An 11,080-nucleotide genomic window follows, 5' to 3' on the forward strand; every position below is an offset into this window, starting at 1 on the left:
TAATCCTCACGATTTTGCCCGCTTGTTACTTTTCCTGAAAATGCTTTTTTTTATTTGACATTTTTGTTATCTTGCATTGGTAACAAGTCCCCACTAGCGTTGATGTTTGTGGTTGCCAGATGTAAATCGCTTAAATTCCCCAAACTGAGCTTTTCTCTTACATTTTCTGCCCAGTGTTTTACTTAATCTGTGCAATCTGGCAACCGATTTTAATAATTATCATCATATCTCAAATCTTCAGTTTCTGGCAAAAATACTTGGGTGTATTGTTGACTCATTTGTGTCAGATCGTTGGATTTCTTTGCCTCTTGAACTCCAGACATATGCCATTTTTAAAAGTCAATTCAAGACATATTGTTTTAAACTTGCATTTGCTTGTTGATGTTTAATTATTTTGTTGATGTTTATTTTGCTATTTATTTATTCAATTGTATTGCTTATATTGTATACAGTGCTTTGAGAAGCTGCTTTTAAAGGTGCTTTATAAAATAAAGTTTATTATTATTATTATCACAGCCACATTTGCTTTGTTACAAAATTAATTTTTGCTTTCTTTTTAAAAGTCAAGACAAGTCATCTTTATTTATATAGTGCTTTATATATGACCAATCTGTATATATGACTCCTTTGAATAAATGCTTTCAATGAATACAAAAGAAGAAATGCTTTTAAAGAGCCTCATTTTGTGCTTCCCAAAATATAACCGTTTAAAATTTCTATCTTGGTTGCAAACTTCAGGCCTTTTAGAGCCTGTATTAAACATAACACTACAATAAATGAGACTAGAAACATTAGATAATAATAATATAATTTTGTGTGTGACACCCCTATTGGTTAATTAGGTTAAAGAAGCTATTACTGTATTATCAAGCCGAAAGTATACTTCGATTTTTTACGCGCACAGTCAAACGCACGAGCCTTGCAAAGTATACTTCTTTTGACTCACACATGAACACAGGCATTCAACACATGAGCACTTTTGAGCAATCTATCGCCACGAGTTACAACCTATGTAAATATCTTTGTATTCTTTCATGCTAGAGTTGTACAAATAAGGGGAGTTTCTGAACCTCTTCGCACAATCTCTCGTCTATGTAAGCCTGCATTGTCGCTGTAGCTTGCATGCGTTCTAGTCTGTTCTGAAATGCAGTTTTTCTTCGACTACCTTGTAAATTGCCGCCCCAGGCCACGGTTGCCACCTTCTGGATAAATTTAATGTGCATGCGCAACCTGCGCGTACAAAGTACTCTTCTGATGTAGTACGCTGACCCTCGCTTACCCGTAAAAAGTGAAGTATACTTTGGCCTTTAGTAAGATTTACATTTAATCTTGAAGCTTGTGATGCCCGACAACGTGGCCACACAGCAAGGCGGTAACTAACCCATGCAAAAACATATATCTTTTTCTTTTGTTTGTTTATATGTTACTTTGGTTACCTTTTAGTACATTACATCCTTCAATATTTTGATACCGATCACCTTATGTACATTTCATGATAACGACAGACACAGATTTGGTTCATTACATTCACTTTATTTATCATTTACACTTGTATCATACATGACTAGGTTGGGTGCACACTTTCTAGTTGTCAGTGGTATATTGCGTTGATGTTTATTTCTTTGAGTTTAAGTTACCTGCATGTGAAAGTGGAGGTTTGGCGCTGCCTGGGACTTAGAGCTCCGGTGGGGGGGGGGGGGGGGGGGGGGGGGGGGGTGTGATTGATTATATGTTACTTTTGTTTATTATTCTACTCATATTTTGTTTATTATAATTAGTGGAGTAAGTCATTTTTTGACCTCTTTATTGATAATTTTGGAGTTAATTACTTTATTTTATTGTAATTGTTTAATAGACTAGTCCTTATATATGTTCCCGATGCGTGTCATTAGGAAGGTCATGTTGGTTTGGTTAGTTTGATTTGATTTCTTTTAAGTTGGGTTCTGTCCAGAAGGAGGTTCAACCAACTCTGAGTTAAAACTTGAACTCTGAGTTGACTTACCCTGAGATGGGAAACTGAGTAATGAAATGAGTAAGTTCAATCAACTCTAAGTTGACTGACTCTGGGTTAAGCACCTGCACCACAACTATAAAAACCCATTATCAATGGAGCGCAGATATGATGAGTCACCATGGTAAGAGCGCCAGACAAAAGAGGTCTGGATATTTCTCACCAGAAGTAAAACACCAGAGCACAACAGCGGCGATCGAGAGAGTTAGTTTGGGAGAAAATAGTTGCTCGAGTCAATGCGTAAGTTTACATTTTATCTACTGTTATACAGTGTTGGGTGTAATTACCAAGTAATCTAAAAGGGATTACTCTTAATTCTTCTGTAATATAAAGTAAAATATGATGTCATTGCATTAAATACTGCATAGACTATAGAACAATTCTGTATAAAACAACAGTGGATTTAACATAGCATTTTTAAAGGTATATTTTTAATGTAACCTTCTCTCTCTACACACTTTGGTCAATTCAAGAATAATTCATGCAATTGTATATTGTTAATTTGAAAGCATTAAAAGCGCAGTTTATTGTCTCTTTTTGTATTGTTCAAGTGGTTGAGGTTGATATGGGATTTATAAAGTAATTAGTAATAAGTAGACCAATACTTTCTAGAGATAGTAATTATTACATTAATCTAATTACACTGTTGAAGATGTCATTTGTAGTTAGTAATTAATAACTATTTTAGAGTAACTTGCCCAACTGTTACAATATCAGAGGTGAAACTGGAAGAACAGTAAGGTGGAGGTAACAGGTGCAATCCTATAGGCGTTAAAAGAACATGGCAGCAGCTGAAAATGAAATATAAAAACATAATTCAGTCAGGTAAGGCTTGAGCAAATCATGGATGTAGGCTACCTGACTTTACAAACATTTGACATATTAAATAACTAAATAATATCCAGTGTCTAGCAGTGCAGCAGCATTTTTGACATAGGTCTAATTAACACAATTAAATGTTCATTCTCATTTGACTTCTAAACAGCCAACAGAAAGAAGGAAGAGGCTCGCAAAGATGGAGATGGAGATGCAGAGGAGATGGAGATGCAGAGGAGATGGAGATGCAGAGGAGATGGAGATGCAGAGGAGATGCAGAGGAGGTGGAGATGCAGAGGAGATGGAGATGCAGAGGAGATGGAGATGCAGAGGAGATGGAGATGCAGAGGAGATGGAGATGCAGAGGAGGTGGAGATGCAGAGGAGATGGAGATGCAGAGGAGATGGAGATGCAGAGGAGATGGAGATGCAGAGGAGATGGAGATGCAGTGGAGATGCAGAGGAGATGGAGATGCAGAGGAGATGGAGATGCAGAGGAGATGCAGAGGAGGTGGAGATGCAGAGGAGATGGAGATGCAGAGGAGATGGAGATGCAGAGGAGATGGAGATGCAGAGGAGGTGGAGATGCAGAGGAGATGGAGATGCAGAGGAGATGCAGAGGAGATGGAGATGCAGAGGAGATGGAGATGCAGAGGAGATGGAGATGCAGAGGAGATGCAGAGAAGGTGGAGATGCAGAGGAGATGGAGATGCAGAGGAGGTGGAGATGCAGAGGAGATGGAGATGCAGAGGAGATGGAGATGCAGAGGAGGTGGAGATGCAGTGGAGATGGAGATGCAGAGGAGATGGAGATGCAGAGGAGATGGAGATGCAGTGGAGATGGAGATGCAGAGGAGGGAGATGCAGAGGAGATGGAGATGCAGAGGAGATGGAGATGCAGAGGAGATGGAGATGCAGAGGAGGTGGAGATGCAGTGGAGATGGAGATGCAGAGGAGGTGGAGATGCAGAGGAGATGGAGATGCAGAGGAGATGGAGATGCAGATGAGGTGGAGATGCAGAGGAGATGGAGATGCAGAGGAGATGGAGATGCAGAGGAGGTGGAGATGCAGAGGAGGTGGAGATGCAGAGGAGATGGAGATGCAGAGGAGATGGAGATGCAGTGGAGATGGAGATGCAGAGGAGGTGGAGATGCAGTGGAGATGGAGATGCAGAGGAGATGGAGATGCAGAGGAGATGGAGATGCAGTGGAGATGGAGATGCAGAGGAGGTGGAGATGCAGTGGAGATGGAGATGCAGAGGAGATGGAGATGGAGATGCAGAGGAGGTGGAGATGCAGAGGAGATGGAAATGCAGAGGAGATGGAGATGAAGATGCAGAGGAGATGGAGATGCAGAGGAGATGGAGATGCAGAGGAGGTGGAGATGCAGAGGAGATGGAGATGCAGAGGAGATGGAGATGCAGAGGAGGTGGAGGTGCAGTGGAGATGGAGATGCAGAGGAGATGGAGATGGAGATGGAGATGCAGAGGAGATGGAGATGCAGAGGAGATGGAGATGCAGAGGAGGTGGAGATGCAGAGGAGATGGAGATGCAGAGGAGATGGAGATGCAGAGGAGATGGAGATGCAGAGGAGATGGAGATGCAGAGGAGATGGAGATGGAGATGCAGAGGAGATGGAGATGGAGATGCAGAGGAGATGGAGATGCAGAGGAGATGGAGATGGAGATGCAGAGGAGATGGAGATGCAGAGGAGATGGAGATGCAGAGGAGATGGAGATGGAGAGGAGATGGAGATGCAGAGGAGATGGAGATGGAGATGCAGAGGAGATGGAGATGGAGATTGTTACGTTCCTGTATTGCGTGTGTGTGTTCTCTTGTGTTTCTCTTCCCGCTCTCTCTCGGTTACTTTCGCTTTTGCAGGTACCCGTGATTGGCTAAGTGACCTGTCAATCATTGTTAGCGCTGACGTCACCTTTTCTCGCTGTCGCCAATGGGAACAGGCCACCTGGGGAATAAGAGTGCACGCCAGACGTTTCCACAGAAGCTCTTGGCTCGCTGAGACTCAGACCACGCAGCTTTCTGTCATGACTTTGTATACCCTGTTAAGGCTGTGGTTCTCGTTCACTCTGTGTGATGCTGAGTTTATGTATGAGTGAACTCTTCCTGTGTTTAATTCTCTGATTTTATGTAACTTGCTCTACAGCAGACCGCTGAAAGTTACTAGTGCGGAGAGAGAGATAGACAGGTAGCATGTCACGTGACATACACTGCAACACGCAGGGTTCTCTTACGAGAGGTTCTCTCGTATTGCGTAAGTTTAGCTTACGCTACGGGAAAGATTCATCTTCTCGAGATACTGAAGCCAAAAAATTATCCTTAATTTTGTATTCCTTGTCAACGCAGTGCAGCAGCTAGCAGACCTAGAGCAGGCCTTCTCGCGTGCTCATTGGCTGCCCTGCTCAACTGCTGCAGCCTACCAGTGAGCCCGGCGTGACGTCACGCCCAATGAAGGGCGCCCGCGCCTTCATAGCGTCACAGCCCGCCAGAATGGGCGTGGCTTAGCGTTTAACACTAGGGGCTGTAGGCTGAATTCCCTGATTTTCGTCTCTTCAGCGAGCTCTTCGCATCGCTGGATCTGAGAGAAGCCACCGCCGCCGTCGAACAGCGGACAGCCAGCTTAGGAGAGCGCTGAGGAAGCCGGCCGTCTTCGCCACCTTCAGCCATCCGTGCGAGCTACGCTATCCGGCGACGTATCCTTTACCTTGCTAAAACCTATTCTAAAACCTATTCTAAAAGAGCAGCGAGTGTCTTTTTTAAGACGCCTCGCACTTCCGGCTGTGAAGCGCTTCCGCTGTCGACCCTGCGGGCTCGACTCGAAGCCTTCAACACCCCCCGCCTCTCCTCACCAACGCGCAGCTGCCGCTCACGAGCCTCACTGCCGTCGCATCTGAGAATGAGGCCGAGGGACACGTACGAGCATGCGGCTAGCTCTCTTTACGTTACAAGAGAGCTACCCCGCCCTCGTGTCCCCGTTCGCGCGTCATGCAGAGCCCTCTCGAGCTCTCTGCATGACCCGGACGGGCATCATCTGTGTTACATGTAGGTCCCGTGCCTACTACTCGTGCGCGCGCCCTCGTACAAACACTGTTCCAGTTCTGCCCCCGAGCACGCGGCTAGCTCTATTTACGTTACAAGGGAGCTACCCCGCCCTCGCGTCCCAGTTCGCGGGTCATGCAGAGCCCTCTCGAGCTCTCTGCATGACCCGGACGGGCTTGCGCGCCGCCGTCGAAATGTCTCGCCATGTCAGTCCCCTTAGATAAGGCTACTGCAGTGGTGTATTTGGCAGCCAACGAGCCGGTAATGCAACCCGCTCGCCTGCACACATCCGCCGTTCTCGCGGCGACCCAGAGAAATCTCAAGTGAGTATAATGTCAGATTAAGAATGTAAGTTACGTGCCCGCTCACGAGCGCTCACGCTTACTAACAGACACATCGCCTCCGAAAAGACGTGCGTGTTTAAGTTTATTCCCTGTCAGTCCCCTTCGAGTGTTGAATGTAAGAAATGTGTCCACAAGTCTGTGCCCACTATCTGCCCGCTCTGTTACACGATCAAGAAATCAGGTTATGAATGTAAGTCTCGTGCCCGCCAGAGTGCGTTCACGCTTGCTAACACAAACCTCCCCCCGGGCTCCGCCCGCGCGTTTAAGCGTTATCACAAAACGCAAGGCATTAATAAAACGTTCCCCATCCATTATGATCGGGGCGTCAAATACACTTGTAAGTCTAGTGCCCGCGCTCACGCTTACAGGAAGCTTTTCCACCCGGAGCGCTGCTCGCGCGTCAAAGAGTGAAAAAAGAATGTTCCCCATCCCTTATGATTGGGACATCTCACATAAATCAGCCGGTCTCGGCTTTCAGCGAGCAGCCATTGCCCAGGACCGAGAGCGCGCGCGCCGCGCTTTCGGCTCCGGGTCAGTTTCACAAAAGAAAGCAGGTTATGAATGTAAGTCTCGTGCCCGCCTGAGTGCGTTCACGCTTGCTAACACCAACCTCCCCCGGGCTCCGCCTGTGCGTTTAAGTGTTATCACAAAACGCAGGGCATTAATAAAACGCTCCCCATCCATTATGATCGGGGCATCAAATACACTTGTAAGTCTCGTGCCCGCGCACACGCGCTCACGCTTACAGGAAGCTTTCCCGCCCGGAGCGCTGCTCGCGCGTCAAAAAATGACAAAAGACTGTTCCCCATCCCTTATGATTGGGACATCTCACATAAATCAGCCGGTTTCGGCTTTTCAGCGAGCAGCCATTGCCCAGAACTGAGAGCGCGCGCACCGCGCTTTCGGCTCCGGTTCAGTTTCACAAGCCCGCAAATGGCGATTTCCCCCCTAGCGGCTCACATAGCTGCGTGGGAAACTATCCCAGGGATTTCAGAATGGGTGTTGGGCACAATAAAGCAGGGCTATACACTTCAATTCATTCGCCGTCCCCCGCGCTTTCAAGCCCGGACCGCGACGATTGTGAATGCGTAAGTAGCACACCTACTTCACGCAGAAATAGCAAAGCTGCTGTGCAAAGGGGCTATAGAAAAGGTACCGCCTTCTCTGAGCGAGTCAGGCTTTTACAGCCGATATTTTCTCGTACCCAAGAAGGACGGAGCCTTCAGACCTATCCTAGATCTGAGATATTTGAACTAAGTGCTTGCGAAAAGACCGTTCAAAATGCTTACGACCAGGAAAATCCTCACACACGTTCGCCCGAGGGACTGGTTTATTTCTCTAGATCTGAAGGATGCCTATTTTCAGATTCAGATAGTACCCCGTCACAGGCAATTTTTGAGATTCGCCTTCGACGGTCAGGTATATCATTACACCGTCCTGTCCCTGGCACCCTGTACATTTACGAAGTGCATGGACGCGGCGCTCGCCCCCCTGAGAAGTCAGGGGCTGCGAATAATGAACTATCTGGACGATTGGCTGATATTGGCACAGTCAGAGACAGAACTGCTATCTCACAGAACAGTGCTTCTCAGTCATCTGGAAAGCTTGGGTCTCACGATCAACTGGACCAAGAGCTCATTACTGCCCAGCCAGTCAATTTCCTTTTAGGAATAGCACTGGACTCGGTGACCATGACGGCTCGTTTATCGACACAGCGCGCGCGCCGTGTTCGCCCCCTAGCCGCATATTTCCAGAAGGGCAGCTTTCTCCCTTTGAAAACATTTCAAAGGATGTTGGGCTGTATGGCATCAGCTGCAGCGGTGCTCCAGCTGGGCCTACTGCGCATGCGCCCGCTCCAACGCTGGTTGAATGCTCGTGTGTCCCGCCGGGTGTCTGGCGGGCAGAAAATCAGAGTGACTCAGGCCTGCATAGCAGCTCTGCAGCCCTGGTTAGTGGCCGACTGGTACCAGCAGAGAGTAATGATGGGAACCATCTCTTATCGTAAAGTCATCTCGTCAAACGCGTCCAACTCGGGTTGGGGCGCACTGTTCGAGGGCAGACCGGCCTTTGGCCAGTGGTCAGACCAGGAGAAGGGTTTTCACATAAACTGTCTGGAAATGATAGCGGTCGAGAACGCGCTGAAGTGCTTCCTCCCGTTCATACAGGACCAGAATGTTCTTGTCCGCTCGGACAACATGTCTGTGGTATCCTATGTAAACCATCAGGGCGGTGTCAGATCCAGAAATCTCTGCAATCTGACGGAACGCCTCCTTATTTGGTCTCCGATGCACCTGCGCTCGCTGAGGGCGGCGCATGTGCCTGGCCATTTGAACGACGGCCCAGACAAACTGTCCAGGGACAACTTTCCCCCAGGGGAATGATCCCTGCACCCCAAACGGTCCAGAAACTGTGGCGCCTATTCGGCAGAGCGGAAGTCGACCTATTTGTGTCAAAAGACAACGCTCAATGCCCGACGGTCTGTTCGAAGGATGAGGATGCGCTGGCCCAGGTTTGGCCCAGCCTCCCGCTATATGCTTTCCCTCCGGTCTATCTGTTGCCACAGGTGATCAAGAGAATCAGGGAAACGCGCCACTCGGTGCTCCTCATAGCCCCGCGTTGGGAGAATCAGATTTGGTTCCCGGAACTAGCAGGGCTGTCACATACAGCTCCGTGGCCGAATCCGGTGAGGGCAGATCTCCTCTCTCAGGCTCGCGGCACGATCTGGCATCCCAATCCAGAGCGCTGGTCTCTGCATTTATGGTTGATCAACGGGTACTCGTTGCCCTGCCAGAAGGAGTGATGAACACGATCACGCAGTCTAGAGCCCCTTCCACGAGAAGGCTCTACGCGTCTAAATGGTCGGTGTTCTCTGGATGGTGCACCGACAGAGATCTGGAACCGCGGACATGCGGGGTGGCGCATCTGCTCACCTGTCTACAAGAGCTGTTGGATAAGGGAAGTTCCCCTTCCACGCTCAATGTATACGTGGCGGCCGTGGCAGCGTTCGCAGAATCGACGCACGGCCAGTCATTGGTAAGACACGAGTTGGCCATCTGCTTCCTTAGAGGAGCTAGAAGGATGAATCCGCCGCGCCCCCCGTCGGTTCCCATGTGGGATCTTTCATTGGTCCTCGAGGCCCTGAAAGCTTTTCCATTTTAACCACTAGACACCGTGGGGTTGAAATATCTATCACTGAAAACCGTCTTTCTGACTGCACTGTCGTCAGTAAAACGTGTAGGGGACCTGCATGTGCTGTCTGTCAGCGCGTCGTGTCTTGAGTTCGGACCGAATGACTCTAAAGTCATCCTCAGACCTAGACATGGCTATGTCCCTAAAGTGATGGGCACTCCATTCAGAGCGCAATTTATTTCGTTGTCAGCTCTCCCAGCATCTGACAGCGAAGGTGATGTGAATCTCCTCTGCCCTGTCAGAGCGCTGAGGTTTTACATTACGCGCTCCGCCTCCTTCAGGCGTTCGGAACAGCTTTTTGTTTCGTTTGGTGGGCGCACCAAGGGTCTCGCCTCCTCGAAACAGAGCCTGTCCAGATGGATAGTACACGCTATAGCGGCCGCTTACGCGTCAAAAGGTCTGCAATGCCCTCTGGGCATCAGGGCTCATTCCACGAGAGGCGTGGCCTCTTCGTGGGCATGGTCCAGTGCAATTTCTATCCATGACATATGTGTAGCGGCGGGCTGGAGCTCCCCGTCTACCTTTGTCAGGTTTTATAACCTAGAAGTTCCTGCCTTGCAGGCTAAACTGTTGTCAGTCTGAAGGAGAGGTGTATTCTGCCCAGATCTCCTGCTCAGATCACTCTCACATGACTCAGCTCTCCTGGTTGAGCTGCACTAAGTAGGGTATGTGCCATGTGCCTATACAGACCGGCGCGCTGCTCTGTATTCCCTATGTGTGCTTATGTACAAGTGATGGCCCGCGTGGCTGGCCACCTTATTTTTTCCACTTATGGGGTTCCCCTGAAAGCTCGGGGTCTCATGTGGATGCTTGGCACGCACGGCGTTGACAAAGTGTTCCCGTAGCGTAAGCTAAACTTACGCAATACGAGAGAACCTCTCGTAAGAGAACGATACTCGGTTACTAACGTAACCTCGGTTCTCTCTAGAGAGGGAACGAGTATTGCGTAACCGGCCGTGCTCGCGCCACGAGCGACTTCGCTTCAGTCGACGAAAACCAGGGAATTCAGCCTACAGCCCCTAGTGTTATGCGCTAAGCCACGCCCATTCTGGCGGGCTGTGACGCTATGAAGGCGCGGGCGCCCTTCATTGGGCGTGACGTCACGCCGGGCTCACTGGTAGGCTGCAGCAGTTGCCCGCAGGGCAGCCAATGAGCACGCGAGATGGCCTGCTCTAGGTCTGCTAGCTGCTGCACTGCGTTGACAAGGAATACAAAATTAAGGATAATTTTTTGGCTTCAGTATCTCGAGAAGATGAATCTTTCCAGTAGCGTAAGCTAAACTTACGCAATACTCGTTCCCTCTCTAGAGAGAACCGAGGTTACGTTAGTAACCGAGTATCGATTTCGCTTTTGTCTAAACACATTAGGTTAGGGGCGAGTGCCACTCCCTGTATTTCTGTTTTCTGTTAGTTAGTGGAGATTAGGTAGGGCATCTTGGACGCTGAAGATTATTGTTTTCTTCTTTATTTTCTTAGTTAGGAGTAGAGGTTATTTAAAAGCTAGACTTCGTTGGGTTTTGTTATTTTCTTTTCTTTGGCGCCGTCCACGTCTATCTTTTTCTCTTTTCATTAACTTAATCCATCTTACAGAAATTCTGTATCTCATGTCCATTTATATATATATATTAATCTATATTCGTATAGATTAATTCACTTTATTTTCGCCA

This window comes from Siphateles boraxobius, unplaced genomic scaffold (genome assembly GCF_051911475.1).
Source record: "Siphateles boraxobius isolate OS27281-9 unplaced genomic scaffold, OSU_SipBor_1 65, whole genome shotgun sequence".
Classification (NCBI taxonomy): Eukaryota; Metazoa; Chordata; class Actinopteri; order Cypriniformes; family Leuciscidae; genus Siphateles; species Siphateles boraxobius.